This window comes from Pleurodeles waltl, chromosome 4_1 (genome assembly GCF_031143425.1).
Source record: "Pleurodeles waltl isolate 20211129_DDA chromosome 4_1, aPleWal1.hap1.20221129, whole genome shotgun sequence".
NCBI lineage: Eukaryota > Metazoa > Chordata > Amphibia > Caudata > Salamandridae > Pleurodeles > Pleurodeles waltl.
In genome coordinates this window covers 35,212,893-35,237,769 of record NC_090442.1, presented here as the reverse complement: position 1 = coordinate 35,237,769, position 24,877 = coordinate 35,212,893, and the positions used below count along the sequence as shown (strand labels likewise).

The 24,877-nt window shown below is 48.6% G+C and overlaps 1 protein-coding gene across 1 annotated transcript in view; it reads left to right on the top strand.

Moving 5' to 3' along the window:
• Positions 1-3,707: 3,707 nt before the first annotated feature.
• Positions 3,708-24,877, top strand: part of LOC138287322 (zinc finger protein 271-like) — a 67,555-nt gene continuing 46,385 nt past the window's right edge. Inside the window, exon 1 of the mRNA XM_069227676.1 lies at positions 3,708-3,871. The gene's annotated coding sequence lies outside the window, so the exon portion shown is untranslated. The remainder of the gene's footprint in view (positions 3,872-24,877) is intronic.

Below are 24,877 nucleotides of genomic sequence, written 5' to 3'. Positions count from 1 at the left end.
GGGCTGCCTCCATGTGGGATGCACGGGCCTTTGAGAGTTCTTTTGTCCATCCCATTTGTAGAATGTCTTGTAGCGACCTTCCTGACTCTTCCAATATGCGCTTTCTGAGCCTTGTCCTCTTATTTCCTCTGTTTCGTCCGTGAACCGACAGGTGCTGGCTAGATCTTTTACTCTCATGTGGAAGGCGTCCAGCGATTCATCTGCCTGTTTTCTCGCCTGCCTGAATATGAACCGCTCGGAATCGGTGTTTGCCATTGGTTCAAAATGTCTGTTTAAAGCGGCTATGAGAGTTGTATGTGTTTTAGGGGCGTCTTCGACAAGGTTTTTTGATAGTTTATATACTTCCTTCCACCCTAAATGGAGGAGCATGGCGCGTTTCAGCTCGTCTTTGACTTTGGTGGCTTCACAATATAGGAGGACTCTCTCCACTCACTCCTTCCATTTTTGGGCTTGCGCAGACGGGGCTCCCTCGACGAGGAACGGTTCCACGGGTGGTATGGCAGACATGATGGTGAGCTGGGTGAATGGCGAGACAGGGGCAGCGGGGTGGTTCACTTATTGCAGGCCCGAAAGGTGCTGCTGGGCTGCGTAGGTAGGTTTAGAGTCAGTGACGGCGCGGTCAGTGGGGGCAACCTGCTGTGCTCAGTACTCACAGGAATGTTTGGTGGTCCTCAGGGCCCTGCCCTGGAAGGTGCTGGTGTGTGGTCGACAGCCCTGGCCTGGCTGGTCCTGGATCTTCTTGTGATCGCGTTGGGTGTTCCTGGTCTTGTGGTCAGGTATTCTGGAGCTGGCGTCACATAAAGACTTGGCTCAGCAGGAGGCTTGTCAGGTGTATAATCCTGCGGCATGAACACCTCATGTATAGGGGCTGCCGCAGGATTGAGGCGCGTGGACAGTCAAGGTTGCGCACACACGGCACGAGCACCGCATAAATATCGGCCGCCACGGAATGGGAGAGGAGCAAGGTAGGATGTTGATCCCATCCTCGTCGCCAATGTGGTGTTTCAGGGACACGTTGGTGAGTACAAAATGAATCACACTGACTCAGAGTAAAGTTCTTACTAGGCACGTGGTCGGGCCTTAGTTCAGTCAGGCTCAGTCATGGCAGCTGCTTACTCACTCCCGCGATTGCGCCGTACTGAGCCCTTGGCCGTCCACACCTCTTTATTTATCTAGCACAGCCCGTAGTCTTGGGCTAAACCAATATGCGCTAGTTCGTAGGTGCGTCCTTACAGCCTCGTGGGGGCACGCCCCACGAGGAGACACCCCTGCGCCCGGCACTGTCCGCTGGCCGGTTGCGTCACCAGTCTGCGACACCACAGTGATCACAGCTGGTAATCCTGTCTAATCTATAAAACATTTATAATATTAATAGCTGACGGTGTTTTTCATTGAACATAAGAAGCTTATTAGTGAAAAGGGTTGGAGAGCCGAACTTTAGCTCCCCAGTTACCCCGCACACCTGCACCACAGGAAGGGCATCCACGGATAGTGGAAGATCGTATTTGTCTTAACCTGGCTGCCTTAACCTGGCTGCGGCTTCTGGGAAAGTTTCCAAATTTCAGTATAAATTGCATATAAGAAGTGCTTTTTTCATGGTTTTCTGGGGCCCAACAGGAAATCCTGTAAATCTGTTTCCTAAGAGGAGACTAAGGTGTTCTTTCACTGCTGCTAATATGGAATATTTCAAGCATTGTTGGCATAATTTTCCTACGCTATATGTGGTGACAATACTAGAGAGTTCTAATGTTATGTAACAAGGGTCAGGCCGGCTTGCTGTAAAACCCCTCATGGGGTTTACAAAGCATGCATGAAAGCCATTTGTGTCCTCGGGCCACAATAACAACCTGTTTCACATGAAAGTGTATGTTGAATGTTCTGTCTTTGACCCTCCCATTGAGGTATTCTTCAGTGACATGTATAATCTTTTGCCAATGTGAACCTGCCAAGCATATGAGACGTCCAGGACAATGTGACTATAGGGTCCAGCCGGGGTTAGTTTCCTTCCCTCTGATGTGAATGGTGATGCTTCAGGACGTCAGGGGCGGCCATTACTCTGACACTGGACTCTCCCTGAGTGTCAGACTGGCCTTTCAGACCAAGGCCACCAAACAGGACTTGTGCAGGCAGTTGTTCACAATGTTTCCTCTTCCTGGTCACTGTGTACCGGCCTCAGTCCAGTTTCCCCGTTCATTCTGAGCTGATCTTCAGGAATTCAGTTTTATTTTGTGCAGGAGATGGAAGGTATGGGAGGCCCGTGAATGGTCCATTTATTTTATATTATTAGGGTTGATTTGGCCATTATCTTCGTGAACCCTATTGTTATGATTTAATCTACAATGCATATGACAACTATACATATTTTATACTTGCTCGCTTTATTTTTAAAACATGTAATTTTGCATTTTCTCTAAGAAGTGCATGTTTGCACTACCTTTAGGGAGGCTGTTATTTGTTTTCACAAAGCCCTTATTCTTGCAGGTTGCCACTCTAGTATTTTATTTATATAATTTAATATAGCACAAACTCGATCCGAAGATATTGGGGCGCTTTACATGAGCACCAGTCCTATTACACAAGGCCACAGTTTTAGGCACGGAGAGAATAAACAATTTGCCCAGAATCACAGGATGTTGCGCCGACGCCGAGACTCGAACCATGTTCTCCAGTTCCAAAGTCGGCAGCTCTGGCTGTTACGTCACAGCCTCTCACTTTATGCTGTAGTTAACAGTGAGTTTGAATGCAAGTTGTACTATGTGTAACTCAGAGGTAGCAACATATCTCTTAAAGCTTTTAGCACATGTCTTTCTGCTGTAAATGGAACTTGTAAAAGACAGATGAGGTTCCAGGATGATTTTGTTCACTATTATCTGTGTGCAAGAGTTGTACCTGGGAGAGGTGCTATGTACCTGGCTTTGTTGGAAATAAACTATTTTGATCTGGGATCAGAGTGATGTGTGTAACTTTCTGGTGGTGCAAAGATCTTGTCTTTGCATATTTGTATTCTTTCTTTTGTTTAATTTTTCATATAAGTGCTAAATATGTAATATTGGTGTTTTATGCAGAGGCAGTGGACTGTTGTGTGAGTGAAATGTTGTACATTGTGGTTGGATGATTTAAACACTTATTGTCTGGATAGCTGTGTGTGGTAGTTTTTAAGGCATATTATATTGTCCAAACTGTTACTTGTGAAATGCAGGCATTATGTGGATTTAACTGCTTTCTTGTGTATCACTTGGTGTATCACACATGCGGCACTGAGATATCACACATAAGCATCCTGCGAATATGGAAATGTCACACATAATCAGCCTGAGAATATACTAAGGTCACACATATGCAAAGCAGATACTTGCCAGCTGTGCACCAAGGCGAGCAGGACAAACAGTAAGCAATAGAAATCCCTAAAGCAGCAAAATGTGCCTTAATGAGCAGTATGGGTGCTGAGTATGTGGAGTTTGAAGAATGCATAAAGCAGGCTTGTTGGACATTGTTTGACTTCACGAATTGCTTCTTTGTATGAAATGTATTCACTGCTGGAGCCTGAGGGGAGGTTCTGTCAGCGGCCACCAGAGGGCGCTCCTTGACTGCTGATGAAATCCACTGAGCACGTTATATGAAAGGGAGAAGGGTTTCCTCTTCCGGGTTAGCAGCGGCATAGACAGCACCAGCAGCGGATGTTGACATCACTTCCGGCCTCTCCCACTGTGTCCAGCCTGCTGCAGAGGAGGAGGAGGGACCCCGTGTCTGCCTGTGCAGTTATCTTCATCTTCAGCTCCTCACAGACCCCCCTCAGACCCTACGTCTGCACCTGCCCCCCACCCCAGGAGGAGGAGAGAGCCTGGAAATGTCTGCACAGGTTTCTGCTCAGGTAGGAGACTGTCAGCACCTTCTGCTGTGTTTGTTTTGAAAATAGGCTGAATAATCCTGAAATGAATCTCTGCCAGGAGCCGGGCTGAGCTGGGCTCTTTATTTTTTATTTATTTATTTTATTTAATGCGTTTTTATATAGCGCGGACTTTACCCGAAGGTGTCAGAGCGCTTCACAATAGGCAAAGTAAAGATACAAGAGGAGAAAAATTACAAGTGAGCCTGTTACAAAAACAAGCTTTACATTACAAGAGGCAATCGTGATAATTGTGCACGTATCAAGAGCAAAAAATAAACGAGGTAGCAAACGATACGTTATGAGAGGAAAAAGTGACGTGTGCAGGTTACAAGAGTAAATAAAGTACGAATAGAGGTAAAAAAAAGTTGCAATCAATGGAAGACACTCAAAACACTAAAACAATAGTTATGTTACATGAGGCAGTGGTGGCCGTTGTGCATGTATCAAAAGCAAACAAGATATAAGAGGTAGCAAATGATACGTTGAAAAGGAAAGGTGCAGTGTGCATGTTACAAACGAGTACAAGATACAGGTAGAGGTAAAATACTGCACTAAATGGCAGACACTCAAAACACAAAAACACCCTGGGAAGGCACTTCTATAGGCATGGAGAACAGAATATCCTATAATGGAAGGACTTCCTTCTGAAAACAGAGGGCTTGCATTAACTTTGGAAGTGTCTTTGAAGGAGGAGAGCTTTGAGGTCAGTTTTGAAGGCCTGGGAAGAGGTGGTGGTCCGAAGCTGAGGCGGAAGTGAGTTCCAGATTCTCACCGCGTTGCCTGAAAAGGATTGGGCCATCAATCTTTCCTTCTTGAAAATGGGGGGTTCAAGCAATAACTTTTCTGCATTACGTGATGGTCTGGAGCCCCCAGAGAGTTTCAGTTTATTCACCAGGTAGCGAGGGGAGGAGGAGTGCAAGGCTTTGTGGGTGATACATGCAGTTTTGTAGATAGATCTTGCCTCTATGGGAAGCCAACGGAGGGTGGATAAAATGGGTGTGATGTGGTCGCTTCTTTTGGCCCCATATATGAAACGAGCTGCTGAATGGAGAATAGACTTCAGGGGGGAAAGGTGGGATTTGGGAAGGCCAGTAAGAAGAGAGTTACAGTAGTCCAATCTGGAGAGAACCAGTGCTTGGACCAGGGTTTTAAGGTCGTACTCCGGGAAGAAGCGACGAATCCCCCAAATAAGGCGCAGTTGGTGTCGAGCAGACTTTGCAATGGAGTTAATGTGGGAGAGTAGATTAAGTTTTTTGTCAAGAATGACACCAAGGGATTTTGCGCTCTCGACAATGATGGGGTTATTGTTCATTAGATTGATCTGATCCATCCATGTTTGCACTGGGGGATGAGAAAGGGAGGAGGAAAGGAGGAGGAATTCTGTTTTGGAGGGATTCAGGATCAGTTGATGAGTTACCATCCAGTTTTGAATGGAGTCGAGGGTAGAGCTAAGGAAGGAGAGATCGTGATTGGAGGCCACCTTAAGGTAAATCTGAGTGTCATCCGCATATAGATGATAGTGGATCCCGGATTTACTCAGCAGATTTCCCAACGGTTCTAAATAGAGATTGAACAGTGTGGGCGCAAGTATGGAGCCTTGAGGAACACCTTGACTGACTGCTACAGGAGCTGAAAGACTTCGCTATTTTGATCATTTGGGATCTATCAGAGAGGAAGGAGGCAAACCATTTGAGCACAGTGCCCTCCATGCCCATTCTCTGTTGAAGAGTGTTAAGGAGAGTGTTGTGATTGACAGTGTCAAAGGCTGCAGAAAGGTCAAGAAGAATTAGAAGACAAGACTCCCCTGAATCGAGTATCCGCAGCGCGTCATCAATCACTAGCAGCAGGGCTGTTTCAGTGCTGCGGTTTTGAATGAAGCCAGACTGGAAATTGTCAAGAAGATCATTTTCCTTGATATGGCGAGAGAGTTGTTTCGCTACACATTTTTCTGTGATTTTCGCAAGAAAGGGTAGGTTAGTGATGGGACGGTAGTTGTTGAGGTCGTTCGCATCAGCAGTGGTTTTTTTTAGCAGAGGGGTGACCTGCCCAGTTTTGAAGGACACAGGAAGGGAGCCTTGACTGAGGGAGAGGTTGACCAGAGTGGTCCAGTAGGAAAGAGAATTAGTATAGAAGTCAATGGCAATGGCACTAGGGATGGGGTCAAGAGAATGGTTAGAAGGCTTTGTATCAAGGATGCATTTGAGGAGAGCATCGTCAGAGATGGGGTCAAAGTTTTGCCAAATGGTTAAGGATTTGCACTCCTCTGTGGGGGTAGGATGAATGACCTGATCTACAAGTGCTTTTACCTTTTCGTCAAAGAATATAGCGAATTCCGCTGCTTTCTTTGTGGAATCTTCCAATTTGGAGGTTGGGGGAGAGCTGTTAGGGTTCTTGATGAGGTCGAATAGTTTTTGGGTCTATTTTTGGCTGAGTCAAGGAGGGATTTGTAGTGCGACGCTTTTCCAAGGAAGATGAGATTGTGGTACTTGGATCTTGCTGAACGAAGCGTGGCCAAATTTTCAGTGGAGGGAGCTTGTCTCCATTGTTTCTCAAGGGCTCTTATGAACTTCCTTTCTTCATAGAGGGATTTGTTGAACCAAGGTGCTGAGGGAGTGGGCCTTTTCTTTTTGCTTTGGAGAGGAGCGACATTATTGATTTCGACTGCAAGGACTGTGAGGCATTGGGAGGTGAGTTCGTTGACATCTAGGTCCGGGTCTAGCCTTGGAAGTGATAGCAAGGCAGAATTACAGAGGGTACTGAGGTCAATATTTTTAGTGTCACGGAACCAGGAAGTAGCCCTCTTAGGCTGGCCCAGAGTTATAGAGTGTGATAGGTGAAGAGAGAATGGGATGAGGAGGTGGTCCGACCAGTCTACATGAATAGGGGTAGCGATAGTCAGCAAGCCTGCTTTAGAAATGACAAGGTCTAGGATTGAGCCTTTAGAGTGTGTTGTTTCTGTGCAGTGTTGGATAAGATCGTTTGCAGAGAGGAAGGTGGCCAGCAAATTCGCATTTGTGTCTTGAGGCGAGCCCCAGTGGACATTGAAGTCACCCACAAGATCTGATTGTCACTTTGCGTTAATTGGTCGCTGATGCAGTCCGTGAGTTCCTCCATAAACGAAGGGCTGCTACCAGGCGGGTGGTAAATAGCATGGAATCTGAGAGGTGAGCGGTGGTGCAATTGAAGCTCAAGTGATAGGCATTCAAAAGTGTGGCAGGAGCTGTTAGGAAGAGCCTTAAGTTGAAGGGAGTTTCTAAAGATGACCGCAACACCTCCCCCCACTTTGTCAATTCTGTCATTTCTGAGTATAGAATAGCCTGTGGGTACAAGGAGATCAAACATAGAGTGAGAGGTATCGTTGAACCAGGTCTCTGTGAGGAAGATCATGTCAATATTGTGCTGGTTGATGGTATCGGAGATTTCAAGTTTGTGTTTTATTGCAGATCTGCAGTTGTGGAGCAGACAGCGCAGCTCTGACGCAACTGTTTTGGTGACGGGGGCACTTGGGCTATGAGGGGTGATAGGGATATTGTGCTTATATGAGGGCGCTCGGGAGGATTTAGGTGGGCGAGTGGTTCTGACAGAGGAGATGGTCGGAATAGTGTAGATTTCAGGGTTACTGGGAAGTGGAAGTGAAGGAAGGGTGGCGTTCGAGTGCTTGTGTGGATTTGCAGACGACTGGCTATGTTTAGCTATAGTGGGGTGAGGTGGTGAGGTGCATCTCGTGGAAGGGTGAGTGTTAGCCAAAGGAATTGAGGTGTGTGGAAAAGTCGAGATCTTGGAGCTTAAAACTAAAATGGTAGCTTCAAGTTGGGAGATGGCGGTGATTAGAGAGCCTAGCTTTTTTTCCAGAGAGAGTAAGGAAGAGCACGGCGTAATGGGTGGCTCGATGGAAACAGGAGGGGGTGCACTAGGCAGTGTACGGCAGGAAGAGGTGGGGGAACGGGAGGGGAGTAGAGGTATAGGGTTCAGAGGTGGGGAAAGGTTTAGGGTGAGAGCAGGAGTTGGTGCACCAGGGGTGAGAGGAGAGTTGTTGTTGTTGGCGTTGCAAGAAGGATAGGAATTAAGGGCAGAACTAGGGGGCGATAGTAGAGGAGTGGGGCGGTGGGGCGATAGGAGAGGGGAGGAGTGTGAGGAGTCGTAGGGATTAGGGAGGTATGAAAGGAAGGGGGGGGAGTTGGATAGAGTTGGATAGGTCCTGGCAGCTGAGTGAGGTGGCTGTGATGGAGCGGGTATCGGGCAGAATGGGGGGGATTGGGAGAAAGGGAAGTTGAAGAAAGGAAGTGATTCTGCTCGGTCCGAGGGAGGGAAGGGGTTACCAGGGGAGGAAAGGGGGTAGCACAGCAGTGCTGGAGGAGAGTGGGGAGGGAGAGAGATGGAATGTATTTGCGGGGAAATCGGGGTACATAGTGAGGGGAGGAGTGGGCGGAAAAGAAGAGCGGAGGAGGGAACAAGGGGAGCGTAGGGAACATAGACAGGGGGAGAGGGCTGGAGGAGAGGTGGTCTAAGGAGGGGGGTGGCCGGAAGCGATAGGGGGGAGGAGATGAGAATGGAGTGCCGGGACGGTGCGGAATGGACGAGGAGCGTGTTAGCTAGAGGTAAGGCTGAAGTGAAGAGGGGAGGGGCACACTGTGAGGGGGGAAGAATGTGAGGGGAGGTCCGAGGCGAGAGATGAGGGTCGACCTGTGCCTCCCCAGGGTGCAGCCTGTTGGAGAGTGGGGGGGTCAGGGGAGGAGAAAGGGAGTAATTGGTGGAGCTAGATGGAGAGTCAAGGGATAGCCCGGTAGCAGGGGAGGGGAGTAGGGAATGGAAGAGGCGGTCAAAGAGAGAGAGACAGGAGTCTTTGGCTTGGATCATAACAGTACCGTTGTTATAGAGTGAGATAGTGAGGGAGCCGTTAAAACACGCAGAGGGGGAAATTTTTAGCTGTTTCCCATGGGGGATAGAGGAGGAGGAGGTGACGTTAAAGGAATTGTAAAAGCTGGTAGACCAAGAGGGTATGTCGTGCATGAAAAAAATTAGATCGTTTTTGAGCCCCCCATATCGACCATTGTAAAACTGATCGACAAAAAGGGAATCGGGGAAATATTCAATGGTGTTATGCTTGAAACGTTTTGTTGCAGCTTTAGACAGGTTAGAAGGGTAGATAATTTTGTAGCAATTAATTCCAGACTTAATTCGAGCGGTGGCCATGTTGGGAAATTGTGGAGGAGGAGGGTGGTGGGGAAAAGGGAAGGGTGTTACTAGGACGGTGGCGGTGAGGAGAAGTATGAGGGCAAGAAGGGGGCACGTAATCCAGACATCGGGTGAAGGAACCTGAGTTATAGTGGAGACAGGAAAGTGAGGCGATTAGGGATAGGTTGTTACTTCAGAACAGGGCTGATTCAACAAGATAGGATAGGAGATGGAGTGGTGTAAGGGGAAAGTCACTGTACTTATCATCCTGAGATATAAACCACATAAAGCACAGCATCACAATAGGTATCAAAGACATTGTACGCCCCAAATCTCAACAGTCTCATATTAGATACTTATCTCCTAAGTATCGGCATCGTTATGGGCAAAAAGCACAGGGTGGAACATAATTACACTAGCATCACCCAAAGTATGCCAGAACCTCAAAATCATAAAACACAATTTAGAGGTAGCCAGAACAGGGTCTGAAAAACAAACTACCAGAAATACATTTCCTATCACCACAAATACACAATGGGGCCTGGCGCCCTACAAACCACCAGGAACCCCTAGTCAGCTGGCCATCCCAAAGGGGCTCAAATGCCCTGTGTCCAGAATGTTGGGGCTGCTGCCAATACAGCGAAAGACCAGCGTGCGTACTTGCGCAAACCTAAACGTTGCAACTGGCACTACGTGCTGCACAGCTGTGAAGAAATGGTGCAAGGAGTGCATCTCACTCCTACCTCAGACAGAACTACCTCCAAATGCCCTAAGAGTCTAGAGGACTGTACTGCACGGCGTTGGCCCGTTTTACCCATTTTGCGGTGATGTGCATGTGCCAAATGTAGGTGGTTTCCCTACAGATCGTTGTAGTTTGCTCGAGTGATGGGGCAAGGTGTGGAGTTACTCTCAGAGCCCACAATCCATAGTTGGGGTCAGAAAGAAACTGGGTGGATCGCTTTTACTCTTGCTTTGGTCTTGAAATCCCCCTCTTAGTGCAGAGTCTTGGAAATAGTCCCTGCTGGGATCTGGTTCAATTCAACTCGCCAGGTGATTCCCAGGACCAGGGGTGTTTCCCTTATATTCCCAGAGGCTCTCACCTTAATGCTGCGTTTGTACAATCTTGTCTTCAGGTGCCCCCAGTGGTGCTCTGTCGGACCTCCGAGTAGGGGTCTCTAGAGTTAGTTTTCCAGGGGCCCCAAGTCAAAGGGCCTCGCCAGTTTTGTTCCTTGACCCCGATCAGGTCACCGGTGTTCCGCTTTCCTTCTCTCCGCAGGGTGTCAGAGGCACGCACGGCTCAGCTCAGCGGAGTGGGGCCAGCCGCTTCGGGTCCTCCCTGGGGACTCGTCTATTTTACGGGCTCCGTAGTCCCCGGGATGGCGCAGTCGTCACAGAAGACGGGGTACGTCCTTATCCAAGATGGCGCAGTCGTCACAAAAGACGGGGTACGTCCTTATCCAAGATGGCGCAGTCCTCACAGAAGACGGGGTACGTCCTTATTCAAGATGGCGCAGTCCTCACAGAAGATGGAGTACGTCCTTTTCCAAGATGGCGCAGTCTTCACTCTAGACGGAATACGTCCTTATCTAAGATGGCGCAGTCTTCACTCTAGACGGAGTACGTCCTTATCCAAGATGGCGCAGTCTTCACTCTAGACGGAGTTCGTCCTTTTCCACGACGGCCGCCTCATACGTATAGATACGGATTGCCCCTAATGCAGATGTCTCCACTGGAGAGGGAGCGTGTCATCACTAAGATGGCGTACGACCTCACTGGCGACGGTTGTGACCCTGTGGGAAAATGGCTCCTCCGGTTACCCGTTCAGACGCCAGGTACGGAGTGGGCGCGTTCGCTGCTCCCTCATCTAAAATGGCGACTTTCACTGCAGGGCACAGCTGACGTCCCGACTCAATATGGCGCAGATCCTTACCCAAGATGGCCGCCGCCGAGCTGGTATTCGCGCAACGCGAAAGAAACAAAGAGCCGCGGCCGAGGCGGAGGGAGAGACGGCGGCGGCGGAGGTGTTATTACAGGTGTCCTGTGTTAAAGCCTGGCAAGTGCTGGATTTTTCATGGGAGCATGTGTTCAGCGCTAGTTTCCCTACCTCAGAGGAGCAGGCAGGTGGGTGCTCCCACTGCTCTCTAAGGTGGTATTCCACAGGAAAGACTTCGGGCCATGTGACTCGCACTGCCCCCGGTGAAAAGTCCCCACCTCTGCTCAAGGGTCGCCGATGTCTTCCTTCTCCAGCTGTCGCTGTGCTACGTGCCACTGCAAGCCGCCCGGGAGATCCTCCCGCAGTCGAGGGCGGTATCGGTTGCCCGCGGCACTACGTCGTCGGGAGGGAGTGACGTGACGGGAGGGGAAAGGGGGTCGGGAGCCAAGGCCCCACCGAGAGCCAAAACGAGACAGCTCCGGTCAGCCCTCCGCAACCGTGCCACCCCTGCGCCCTCTTCTACTGTCTCGCGGTCGCGCCGCAGCGCAGATCTCCTGCGTCGTCTCTGGCCTGTTACCTCCTCGCTCAATGCGGAGGACTCTTCTATCCGGGGGCCTCTGGGGGGCTTTCCTTCCGGCCTTGTGGGGTGTTTGTGGTCATTATTTGTTTTAAAGAGGCGACCTGTGCACTGCATCCTACTGCACTGAGGGGTCTGAGCAGTGCACTGCATCTTAATGCACTGTGAGGAGTCTGTGCACTGCATCTTACTGCACTATGAGGAATATGTCCACAGTTCTGCACCTTCTGCACACATCTGTGCACTGCACAGCATCTTAATGCACTGTGAGGACTCTGTGCACTGCATCTTACTGCGGTGTGAGGAATCTGTGCACTGCACCTTACTGCACTGTGAGGCATCTGTGTACTGCATCTTACTGCACTGTGAGGAACCTGTACACTGCATCTTCCTGCACTATGAGGGATATGGCACTGCGGTGCATCTTACTGCAGTATGAGGAGTCTGTGCACACTGCACTGTATCTTACTGCACTGTAAGGAATCTGCACTGCATCTTACTTCACTGAGGGATTTGTGCGCTGCACTGCATCTTACTGCACTGAGGCATCTGTACACACTGCACTGCATCTTACTGCACTATGAGGAATCTGTACACTGCATCTTACTGCACTGAGGGGGTCTGTGCACTGCATCTTACTACACTATGAGGGATCTGTGCACTGTATTTTACTGCACTGAGGGTTCTGTGCACTGCATCTTACTGCACTGTGAGGAATCTGCACTGCATCTTACTGCACTGAGGAATCTGTGCACTGCACTACATCTTAATGCACTGTGAGGAGTCTGGACACTGCACCTCACTGCACTATGAGAAATCTGTTCACTGCACTGCATCTTACTGCACTGAGGGATCTGTTCACTGCATCTTACTGCACTGAGGGAATCTGTGCACTGCGTCTTACTGTACTATGAGTCTGTGCACTGCATCTTACTGCACTGCAAGGAGTCTGTTCACTGCATCCTACTGCACTGTGAGGAATCTATGTACTGCATCTTACTGCACTGAGGGATCTGTGCACTGTACTACATCTTACTGCACTGTGAGGAATCTGTGCACTTCACTGCATCTTAATGCACTATGACTAATCTGTGTCACTGCATCTTACAGCACTGTGAGGAATTTGTGCAGACTGCACTGTATCTTACTGCACTATGAGGAATGTGTGTGCTCGGCACTGCATCTTACTGCACTATAAAAGTCTGTGCACACTGCATCTTACTGCACTGTGAGGAATCTGTGCACTGCATCTTACTGCACTATGAGAAATCTGTGCATGCAGTACTACATCTTACTGCACTATGATGGAGCTTTCACTGCACTGCCTCTTACTCCACTGTGAGAAATTGTTGCACACTACACTGCATCTTACCGCACTCTCAGAAATGTCGGCCAGGAACCAGGCTGAGCTGAGCTGGGCTCTTCTATTGGGGGACCTCTGGGGGGCATTCCTTACGGCCCTGGTGGTGTTCATGGTCATCATTTGTGTTAAAGAGGGGATCTGAGCACTGTACTGCATCTTACTGCAGTGATGGGTCTGTGCACTGCACTGCATCTTACCGCACTGTAAGAAATCTGTACACTGCACTGTATCTTACTGCACTGTGAGAAGTCTCTGCACACTGCATCTTACTGCACTGTGAGGAATCTGTGCCACTGCACTGCATCTTACTGCACTAGGAAGAATCTGTACACACTTCACTGCATCTTACTGCACTGTGAGGAATCTATGTACTGCATCTTACTGCACTGAGCGATCTGTGCACTGTACTGCATCTTACTGCACTGTGAGGAATCTGTGCACTGCGCTGCATCTTACTGCACTATGAGGAATCAGTGTCACTGCACTGAGGGATGTGCATCTTACTTCACTGTGAGGAATCTGTACACACTGCACTGAGGGATGTGCATCTTACTTCACTGTGAGGAATCTGTGCACTGCACTGCATCTTAATGCTCTATGAGGAATCAGTGTCACTGCATCTTACGGCACTGTGAGGAACCTGTGCAAACTGCACTGCATATTACTGCACTATGAGGAATCTGTGTGCTCGGCACTGCATCTTACTGCACTATAAAAGTCTGTGCACACTGCATCTTACTGCACTGTGAGGAATCTGTGCACTGCATCTTACTGCACTATGAGGAATCTGTGCATGCAGCACTACATCTTACTGCACTATGATGGAGCTTTCACTGCACTGCCTCTTACTCCAGTGTGAGGAATTGTTGCACACTACACTGCATCTTACTGCACTATCAGAAATATCTGAGCTGAGCTGGGCTCTTCTATCGGGGGACCTCTGTGGGGCTTTCCTTCTGGCCCTGGGGGTGTTCATGGTCATCATTTGTGTTAAAGAGGGGATCTGCGCACTGTACTGCATCTTAGTGCACTGTGAGGAATCTTACTGCAGTGATGGGTCGGTGCACTGCACTGCATCTTACTGCACTGTAAGAAATCTGTACACTGCACTGTATCTTACTGCACTGTGAAGAATCTGTGCACTGCACCTTACTGCACTGTGAGGAATATGTGCCACTGCACTGCATCTTACTGCACTAGGAACAATCTGTACACACTGCACTTCATCTTACTGCACTGTGAGGAATCTGTGCCACTGCACTGCATCTTACTGCACTGTAGGGAGCCTGTGCATTGTGCTGTACTGTATCTTGCTTCCCTTTGAGGAGTCTGTGCACTGCACTGCATCATAAGGCAGTATGAGGAGTCTGTGCACTGCATCTTACTGCAGTATGAGGAATCTGTGCACTGGCTCTTCTATCGGGGGACCTCTGTGGGGCTTTCCTTCTGGCCCTGGGGGTGTTCATGGTCATCATTTGTGTTAAAGAGGGGATCTGCGCACTGTACTACATCTTACTGGACTGTGAGGAATCTTACTGCAGTGATGTGTCTGTGCACTGCACTGCATCTTACTGCACTGTAAGAAATCTGTACACTGCACTGTATCTTACTGCACTGTGGGGAATCTGTGCACTGCACCTTACTGCACTGTGAGGACTCTGTGCCACTGCACTGCATCTTACTGCACTAGGAAGAATCTGTACACACTGCACTTCATCTTACTGCACTGTGAGGAATCTGTGCCACTGCACTGCATCTTACTGCACTCTAGGGAGTCTGTGCATTGTGCTGTACTGTATCTTGCTTCCCTTTGAGGAGTCTGTGCACTGCACTGCATCATAAGGCAGTATGAGGAGTCTGTGCACTGCATCTTACTGCAGTATGAGGAATCTGTGCACTGGCTCTTCTATCGGGGGACCTCTGTGGGGCTTTCCTTCTGGCCCTGGGGGTGTTCATGGTCATCATTTGTGTTAAAGAGGGGATCTGCGCACTGTACTGCATCTTAGTGCACTGTGAGGAATCTTACTGCAGTGATGGGTCGGTGCACTGCACTGCATCTTACTGCACTGTAAGAAATCTGTACACTGCACTGTATCTTACTGCACTGTGAAGAATCTGTGCACTGCACCTTACTGCACTGTGAGGAATATGTGCCACTGCACTGCATCTTACTGCACTAGGAACAATCTGTACACACTGCACTTCATCTTACTGCACTGTGAGGAATCTGTGCCACTGCACTGCATCTTACTGCACTGTAGGGAGCCTGTGCATTGTGCTGTACTGTATCTTGCTTCCCTTTGAGGAGTCTGTGCACTGTACGGCATCATAAGGCAGTATGAGGAGTCTGTGCACTGCATCTTACTGCAGTATGAGGAATCTGTGCACTGGCTCTTCTATCGGGGGACCTCTGTGGGGCTTTCCTTCTGGCCCTGGGGGTGTTCATGGTTATCATTTGTGTTAAAGAGGGGATCTGCGCACTGTACTACATCTTACTGGACTGTGAGGAATCTTACTGCAGTGATGTGTCTGTGCACTGCACTGCATCTTACTGCACTGTAAGAAATCTGTACACTGCACTGTATCTTACTGCACTGTGGGGAATCTGTGCACTGCACCTTACTGCACTTTGAGGAATCTGTGCCACTGCACTGCATCTTACTGCACTAGGAAGAATCTGTACACACTGCACTTCATCTTACTGCACTGTGAGGAATCTGTGCCACTGCACTGCATCTTACTGCACTGTAGGGAGTCTGTGCATTGTGCTGTACTGTATCTTGCTTCCCTTTGAGGAGTCTGTGCACTGCACTGCATCATAAGGCAGTATGAGGAGTCTGTGCACTGCATCTTACTGCAGTATGAGGAATCTGTGCACTGGCTTTTCTATCGGGGGACCTCTGTTGGGCTTTCCTTCTGGCCCTGGGGGTGTTCATGGTCATCATTTGTGTTAAAGAGGGGATCTGCGCACTGTACTGCATCTTACTGGACTGTGAGGAATCTTACTGCAGTGATGGGTCTGTGCACTGCACTGCATCTTACTGCACTGTAAGAAATCTGTACACTGCACTGTATCTTACTGCACTGTGGGGAATCTGTGCACTGCACCTTACTGCACTGTGAGGACTCTGTGCCACTGCACTGCATCTTACTGCACTAGGAAGAATCTGTACACACTGCACTTCATCTTACTGCACTGTGAGGAATCTGTGCCACTGCACTGCATCTTACTGCACTGTAGGGAGTCTGTGCATTGTGCTGTACTGTATCTTGCTTCCCTTTGAGGAGTCTGTGCACTGCACTGCATCATAAGGCAGTATGAGGAGTCTGTGCACTGCATCTTGCTGCAGTATGAGGAATCTGTGCACTGGACTACATCTTACTGCACTGCAAGGAGCCTGTGCACTCCACTGCATTTTGCTGCACTATGTCTGTGCACTGCGCTACATCTTTCTGCACTGTGAGGAATCTCTGCACTGCATTGCATCTTAACGCACCATGAGGAGTCTGTGCACTCCACTGCATCTTGCTGCACTATGGTTCTGTGCACTGCATTACATCTTTCTGCACTGTGAGGAATCTGTGCACTGCAATGCATCTTACTGCACTATGAGGAGTCAGTGCACTCCACTGCATCTTGCTGCACTATGAGACTGTGCACTGCACTGCATCTTATTGCACTGTGAGGAATCTGTGCACTGCACTGCATCTTACTGCATCCTTTTTTGACATGTTTATGATATATAGGCCGAGAGAACTAGTGCCAGGTCTCACCGAATGCCTGTCATATTAAAGTCTGTAAGACCTACAATCTAGTGGAGCAGCACACTTGGTGGCTTCCACTATCTAAATGTGCCTTGACTTGGTGTGAGTCTGTACATGTAATATACAGAGCTACCCTCGGCACCTGATATTCCATTGTTTGCATCAGGTTCTTCTAGTGCCTGGTCTGTGTTATTGCATTGTTTGCATCAGATTCTCCTTGTGCCTGGCCCGTGTTATTGCATTGTGTGCATCTTATCCTCATAGTGCCTGGTCTGTGGTATTGCACTGTTTGCATCAGGTTCTTCTAGTGCCTGGTAGGTGTTATTGCATTGTTTGCATCAGATTCTCCTATCGCCTGTGCTGTGTTATTGCATTGTTTGCATCAGATTCTCCTTGTGCCTGGCCCGTGTTATTGCATTGTGTGCATCTTATTCTCATAGTGCCTGGTCTGTGTTATTGCATTGTGTGCATCTTATTCTCATAGTGCCTGGTCTGTGTTATTGCATTGTTTGCATCTTATTCTCCTAGTGCCTGGTCTGTGTTATTGCATTGTTTGCATCTTATTCTCCTAGTGCCTGGCCTGTGTTATTGCATTGTTTGCATCAGATTCTCCTCATGTCTGGCCCGTGTTACTGTATTGTTTGCATCAGATTTCTCATAGTGCCTGGTCTGTGTTATTCCATTGTTTGCATCATGCTCTTCTTGATTTTAACTCCCAGTTTCAGCTCTGAGTTTACACATGATGTCCCAATACCCATTGATCCAAGGACATATAGCAAACATATGCTCATCGTTTCTTCTCAATGGCTTCATGATTTGCATCTTGGGGTCAGGGTCCAAACAAATCTTGCTATCCTTTGAGGGGTCCAGTATATTCTGTTGCTGGTAAAAAAGCGGTTCTTTTTAGGGTCAATCCCTAAAGCATTTTTCTTCTTGTTTTTCCCTTTCCATCCTCTGTCAGCCCTTGTAAATAATATAATTACATGCAGCGGCCTGTTAAACTATTTACAGCTCCTTGTGCATCTTTCCCCAAAGATAAGCTTGCACCACTGAGACAGCCTCTTCACACCTAACTTCCCACTGAGGTGCGTCATTCTTTATAGAGACTTATTCAAATGTCTGTGCACTGTTTAAGCAAAAAAGGTCTCTCCCAGATGTTCTGAGCTGAGCATGCAATGTAGCGCTTCAGGTAGAAGTGTTCAGCGTCGTGTATCCTTTACCAACAACAAAACAAAGCGCATATGAGGTCTGCGGATGTACTCTCTGAACTCCTCGTGTCACGTTAATTTTTTCAATGGGTTAAAGAGAGAAAACCTTTTAGGCTCTGAGCCTCTTCACATGACAATGCCGGTTTATTTCCTTTTGTACTGAGCAGCTAAATGTTTGTGGAAATCGCTTTCACCTATTCAAGGGGCTTATGTAGACAGTTATAAGTTCCAGAACTGTTGAATGAAGCAACTGTGTAAGAGAGCGGGATATATTTCTTAAATACATTTTAGTTGTGCAGTTAGCTCGGTGCCTCGTTGCAGAAGCAGCGCTGGAAATAAGGGTGTTTGATCGCCCCTCACTGATGGAAGAAAAATAGCCTGTCACTGATCAAAGAGCCGACGGCGCTGAACCGACAGTTAATGGATTTCATTCCATGTGTCTTTTCAGTCTCCTCACTGTGCACCCCTGTGTGTTTCTTGCCCGCCCTCCATGTTGCTTTCTCACCTGGGTTCCTTCCCAACCTATGGTGTTTCCTCCCAGTGACTCAACTTACTTATTTATTTATTTATTCCTGATCCAACGGGAATCAGTTAAAAAAGCAAACAAATTGTGGTATTTTGTTGCTGTGCACAAGCTTGGTGCATACGCCTACCAAATAATGCAGTTGGCAGCGTAGGTTTTCTTTCTTTGTTTATTAGCAATGTTACACAGCAACAGTGAGGATGTGCACCATAACTAAAACCATTTGCAAAGCAAATTTGTCCCTAAGGCGAGACCTGTTGTCTTTGCCAGTGCTTGTTAAATTGGCTGGCTTGACTGTCAAATACAACAGTTCCAGAGATACAGGCCAGAGGTGTGAGAGCGCAGGTGCTGGGATCAACCATACTGTTTGTAGGAAAGTGCTATCTTGCATGGCATGTTACCCCCATTTTTACTGTATGTATGTTTGTTTCTGCCTATGAGTCACTGGGATCCTGCTAGCCAGGACCCCAGTGCTCATAAAGTGTGCCCTGTATGTGTTCCCTGTGTGGTGTCTAACTGTATCACTGAGGCTCTGCTAACCAGAACCTCAGAGCTTATGCTCTCTCTGCTTTTAAAATTGTCACTGCAGGCTAGTGACTAATTTTACCAATTCTGATTGGCATACTGGAACACCCTTATCATTCCCTAGTATATGGTACCTAGGTACCCAGGGTATTGGGGTTCCAGGAGATCCCTATGGGCTGCAGCATTTCTTTTGCCACCCATAGGGAGCTCAGACAATTCTTACACAGGACTGCCACTGCAGCCTGAGTGAAATAACGTCCACGTTATCTCACAGCTATTTTACACTGCACTTAAGTAACTTATAAGTCACCTCTATGTCTAACCCTCACTTGGTGAAGGTTAGGTGCAAAGTTACTTAGTGTGAGGGCACCCTGGCACTAGCCAAGGTGCCCCCACATTGTTCAGGGCAATTTCCCTGGACTTTGTGAGTGTGGGGACATCATTGCACGCGTGCACTACATATAGGTAAATACCTATATGTAGCGTCACCATGGTAACTCCGAACATGGCCATGTAACATGTCTAGGATCGTGGAATTGTCACCCCAATACCATTCTGGTATTAGGGGGACAATTCCATGCATCCCCGGGTCTCCAGCATAGAGCCCGGGTACTGCCAAACTAACTTTCCGGGGTTTTCTCTGCAGCCACCGCTGCTGCCAATCAACAGACAGGTTTCTGCCCCCCTTAGGCCTGGCCAGCCCAGTCCCAGGAAGGCAAAACAAAGGATTTCCTCAGAGAGAGGGTGTTACACCCTCTCCTTTTGGAAATAGGTGTGAAGGGCCTGAGAGGAGTAGCCCCCCCTGGCCTCTGGAAATGCTTTGAAGGGCACAGATGGTGCCCTCCTTGCATAAGCCAGTCTACACCGGTTCAGGGATCCCCCAGCCCTGCTCTGGCGCGAAACTGGACAAAGGAAAGGGGAGAGACCACTCCCCTGACCAGCACCTCCCGGTGGAGGTGCCCAGAGCTCCTCCAGTGTGTCCCAGACCTCTGCCATCTTGGATGCAGAGGTGTGAGGGCACAATGGACAGCTCTGAGTGGCCAGTGCCAGCAGGTGACGTCAGAGACCCCTCCTGATAGGTGCTTACCTTTCTCTGTAGCCAATCCTCCTCTGAGGGCTATTTAGGGTCTCTCCTGTGGGCATCTCACCAGATAACGAATGCAAGAGCTCACCAAAGTTCCTCTGCACTTCCCTCTTCGACTTCTGCCAAGGATCGACCGCTGACTGCTCCAGGACGCCTGCAAAACCGCAACAAAGTAGCAAGAAGACTACCAGCAACATTGTAGTGCCTCATTCTGCTGGCTTTCTCGACTGTTTCCTGGTGGTGCATGCTCTGAGGGCTATCTGCCTTCACCCTGCACTGGAAGCCAAGAAGAAATCTCCCATGGGTCGACGGAACCTTCACCCTGCTAACGCAGGGACCAAACTTCTGCATCACTGGTCCTCTGGGTCCCCTCTCATCTTGACGAGTGTGGTCCCTGGAACACAGGAGCTGGATCCAAGTGTCCCGACAGTCCAATGGCCCTTCTGTCCAAATTTAGTGGAGGTAAGTCCTTTCCTTTCCACGCCAGACAGTAATCCTGTGTACTGCATGAACTGCAGCTGCTAGGGCTTCTGTGCATTCTTGCAAGACTTCCTTTGTGCACAGCCTAGCCCATGTCCCCAGCACTCCGTCCTGCATTGCCCAACTTGCTGAGTTGGACTCCGACTTCGTGGGACCCTCTTTTGTTGTTCTGAGTCGACCGTCGTACTCAGATCTTCTGAACGTCTGTTCAGGTGCTTCTGCGGGTGCTGCCTGCTTATGTGTGGGCTCTCCGTGTTGCTGCGCACCCCCTCTGTCTCCTCCTCCAAGGGGCGATCTCCTGGTCCCTCCTGGGCCTTGGCAGCACCCAAAACCTTCAACCGCGACTCTTGCAGCTAGCAAGGCTTGTTTGCGGTCTTTCTGCGTGGAAACAACTCTGCATCCTCCAGCACACCGTGGGACATCTTCTGACCAAAGGAGAAGTTACTGGCACCTTTTGTTGTTGCAGAATCTTCGGCTTTTTCCACCCGAAGGCAGCCCTTTTGCACCTTCATCCGGGGTTTAGTGGGCTCCTGCCCCCCCTGGACACTTGCGTGACTCTTGGACTTGGTCCCCTTCCTTTGAGGTCCTCAGGTCCAGGAATCCGTCTTCAGTGTTTTGCAGTCAGTTGTTGTCTTTGCAGAGTTCCCTATCTCGACTTTACTGTCTTTCTGGGGTAGTAGGGTAACTTTACTCCTACTTTTCAGGGTCTTGGGGTGGGGTATTTTGGACACCCTTAGTGTTTTCTTACACTCCCAGCGACCCTCTACATACTACACTAGGCCTGGGATCCATTTGTGGTTCGCATTCCACTTTTGGAGTATATGGTTTGTGTTGCCCCTAGGCCTATTGTCTCCTATTGCATTCTATTGTGTTCTACAGTGTTTGCACTACTTTTCTAACTGTTTACTCACCTGATTTGGTCTGTGTGTGTATATTTTGTGTATATTACTTACCTCCTAAGGTGGAATATCCTCTGAGATACTTTTGGCATATTGTCACTAAACTAAAGTACCTTTATTTTTAGTAACTGAGTATTGTGTTTTCTTGTGATATAGTGCTAAGTGATATAAGTGGTATAGTTGGAGCTTTGCATGTCTCCTAGTTCAGCCTAAGCTGCTCTGCTATAGCTACTTGTAGGAAAGTACCATCTTGCCTGGCATGTTACCCCCATATTTCACTGTATATATGTTGTTTTAGTGTATGTGTCACTGGGACCCTGCCAGCCAGGGCCCCAGTGCTCATAAGTGTGCCCTGTATGTGTTACCTGTGTTATGACTAACTGTCTCACTGAGGCTCTGCTATCCAGAACCTCAGTGGTTATGCTCTCTCATTTCTTTCCAAATTGTCACTAACAGGCTAGTGACCAATTTAATTAATTTACATTGGCATACTGGAACACCCTTATAATTCCCTAGTATATGGTACAGAGGTACCCAGGGTATTAGGGTTCCAGGAGAACCCTATGGGCTGCAGCATTTCTTGTGCCACCCATAGGGAGATCTGACAATTCTTACACAGGCCTGCCAGTGCAGCCTGAGTGAAATAACGTCCACGTTATTTCACAGCCATTTACCATTTATGTTACACCCTCTCCCTTTGGAAAAAGGTGTCAGGGCTGGGGAGGAGTAGCCTCCCCCAGCCTCTGGAAATGCTTTGATGGGCACAGATGGTGCCCATCTCTGCATAAGCCAGTCTGCACCGGTTCAGGGATCCCTCAGCCCTGCTCTGGCGCGAAACTGGACAAAGGAAAGGGGAGTGACCACTCCCCTGACCTGCACCTCCCCTGGGAGGTGCCCAGAGCTCCTCCAGTGTGCTCCAGACCTCTGCCATCTTGGAAACAGAGGTGCTGCTGGCACACTGGACTGCTCTGAGTGGCCAGTGCCAGCAGGTGACGTCAGAGACTCCTTCTGATAGGCTCCTTCAGGTGTTGCTAGCCTATCCTCTCTCCTAGGTAGCCAAACCTCCTTTTCTGGCTATTTAGGGTCTCTGCTTTGGGGAATTCCTTAGATAACGAATGCAAGAGCTCATCAGAGTTCCTCTGCATCTCTCTCTTCACCTTCTGCCAAGGAATCGACTGCTGACCGCGCTGGAAGCCTGCAAAACTGCAACAAAGTAGCAAAGACGACTACTGCGACCTTGTAACGCTGATCCTGCCGCCTTCTCGACTGTTTTCCTGGTGGTGCATGCTGTGGGGGTAGTCTGCCTCCTCTCTGCACTAGAAGCTCAGAAGAAATCTCCCGTGGGTTGACGGATTCTTCCCCCTGCAACCGCAGGCACCAAAGAACTGCATCACCGGTCCTCTGGGTCTCCTCTCAGCACGACGAGCGAGGTCCCTTGAACTCAGCAACTCTGTCCAAGTGACTCCCACAGTCCAGTGATTCTTCAGTCAAAGTTTGGTGGAGATAAGTCCTTGCCTCCCCACGCTAGACTGCATTGCTGGGAACTGCGTGTTCTGCAGCTACTCCGGCTCCTGTGCACTCTTCCAGGATTTCCTTTGTGCACAGCCAAGCCTGGGTCCCCGGCACTCTAACCTGCATTGCACGACCTCCTGAGTTGTCCTCCGGCTTCGTGGGACCCTCTTGTGCAACTTCGGGTGAGCTCCGGTTCATTCCACTTCGTAGGGCCTGTTCCTGCACTTCTGTGGGTGCTGCTTGCTTCTGAGTGGGCTCTTTGTCTTGCTGGACGCCCCCTCTGTCTCCTCACGCAATTGGCGACATCCTTGTCCCTCCTGGGCCACAACAGCATCCAAAAACCCTAACCGCGACCTTTGCAGCTAGCAAGGCTTGTTGGCGGTCTTTCTGCACGAAAACACCTCTGCACGACTCTTCACGACGTGGGACATCCATCCTTCAAAGGGGAAGTTTCTAGCCCTTGTCGTTCTTGCAGAATCCACAGCTTCTACCATCCGGTGGCAGCTTCTTTGCACCCACAGCTGGCATTTCCTGGGCATCTGCCCACTCCCGACTTGATCGTGACTTTTGGACTTGGTCCCCTTGTTCCACAGGTACTCTCGTCTGGAAATCCATCGTTGTTGCATTGCTGGTGTTGGTCTTTCCTGCAGAATTACCCTATCACGACTTCTGTGCTCTTTGGGGAACTTAGGTGCACTTTGCACCCACTTTTCAGGGTCTTGGGGTGGGCTATTTTTCTAAACCTCACTGTTTCCTTACAGTCCCAGCGACCCTCTACAAGGTCACATAGGTTTGGGGTCCATTCGTGGTTCGCATTCCACTTCTAGACTATATGGTTTGTGTTGCCCCTATCCCTATGTGCCTCCATTGCATTCTATTGTGACTATACATTGTTTGCACTGTTTTCTATTGCTATTACTGCATATTTTGGTATTGTGTACATATATCTTGTGTACATTTGCTATCCTCATACTGAGGGTACTCACTGAGATACTTTGGCATATTGTCATAAAAATAAAGTACCTTTATTTTTAGTATATCTGTGTATTGTGTTTTCTTATGATATTGTGCATATGACACTAGTGGTACTGTAGGAGCTTCACTCGTCTCCTAGTTCAGCCTAAGCTGCTCTGCTAAGCTACCTTTTCTATCAGCCTAAGCTGCTAGACACCCCTCTACACTAATAAGGGATACCTGGGCCTGGTGCAAGGTGTAAGTACCCCTTGGTACCCACTACAAGCCAGTCCAGCCTCCTACATTGGAAGCAGCGACGGGATAAGTACTTTGCAACTACTTACCACTTTGTCATATTGTACTTTTCATAAGAGAAAAATATACAAAACAAGTTCAGTGTATGTACACCTAACCAAAAAGTTTTGCTTTTCTTCTCTCACTTCTTTGCTAAGTGATGAAAAGTACCTCAAAACTTTCAAAAAGTTCTTTAAACGTTTAAAAAGTTTTTTTCTGTCCTTTAAAAAGTTCTGAAAACATTTTTCTCACTTTTTCTTTCCCTTAAACCATTTCTATTATGTCTGGTACAGATCAAACTCTGGATCTGTCCAAGACTGCATATGACCACCTTAGCTGGAAAGCAGCAAGGAGTCTCTGTGTTGATAGAGGTTTAGGGGTAGGAAAGAATCCCTTTAGAGAACTATTGGTTAATATGCTCATTGAACAAGATAAGACCTTAGGTGGCACTTCTGTTGAGAGATTAGCTGATGGTTCCCAATCTGATCCTGGGGCACCCCTAGCAAAAGATGTAGAAGGAAACTTTCCCAACCTGCCCATTAGCAGGCCACCTAGCAATGCTGGTACTAATGTGAGTTCTCATCACAGTAGGAGTATTACTTCTGTTAGCCAGGTTGTTAGAGTGCCATCTGTTAGGGACAGGTCTCCCTCTGTTCATTCTCACCATACTTCTGTTTCAAGGCATGCCCCACCCAC